Source organism: Charadrius vociferus, unplaced genomic scaffold, assembly GCF_000708025.1.
Source record: "Charadrius vociferus isolate BGI_N301 unplaced genomic scaffold, ASM70802v2 scaffold14, whole genome shotgun sequence".
Lineage (NCBI taxonomy): Eukaryota > Metazoa > Chordata > Aves > Charadriiformes > Charadriidae > Charadrius > Charadrius vociferus.
This window is the reverse complement of record NW_009648876.1, coordinates 9,663,314-9,663,888: the sequence shown is the minus strand read 5'-3', so window position 1 is coordinate 9,663,888 and position 575 is coordinate 9,663,314.

Genomic DNA, 575 nt, shown 5'->3' with positions numbered 1-575 from the left:
ATTCCAGTTTATCCCGAGCCCATAACATTTTCACTCCCTGAAGCATTTTAGTTTCTTTGTGCATTTCTTGGTTGTTGTGGTGCCGGTTGTTGTGGTGCCTGTTGTGGCGGTTTTAGTGGCCTGTGCCCCCCTGGACAGCATTCACAGCGAGGTGCATCCACAGCAGCGCTGCAGGGGGCTGCGTAATAGCATCGCTCCTCTCCTGTCCCTTCACCCGAGCGTGCACGCGCTGCCTGGCCAGCACTACAGGGTCTTGCAGAGCTGCTGCACTCTCCGCACAAACCCTCTCCCCCCCACCCCAGGCAATCCATCCGCATAATCTTCGGGATGCTCCCAGGCTGGGCTACACTTATCCTCTTGGCGCTGGTTTTCCTCTCCCTCCCCAGCCAGCAGGATCCCTCTGGAGCGAGCCGCTCGCTGCGACCATGACTGTTGTGAAACTGTTCAACTTCCTCCGGGAGCGGCAGCCCTTGCCTGTCAGCCTGTGCCTGGCGCTCGCAACGCCTCCAGCACTCACAGCCCCGCTTCCTTCTCCCTGACGTGCGCACATGCACGCTCCTGCACGCACATCCCGG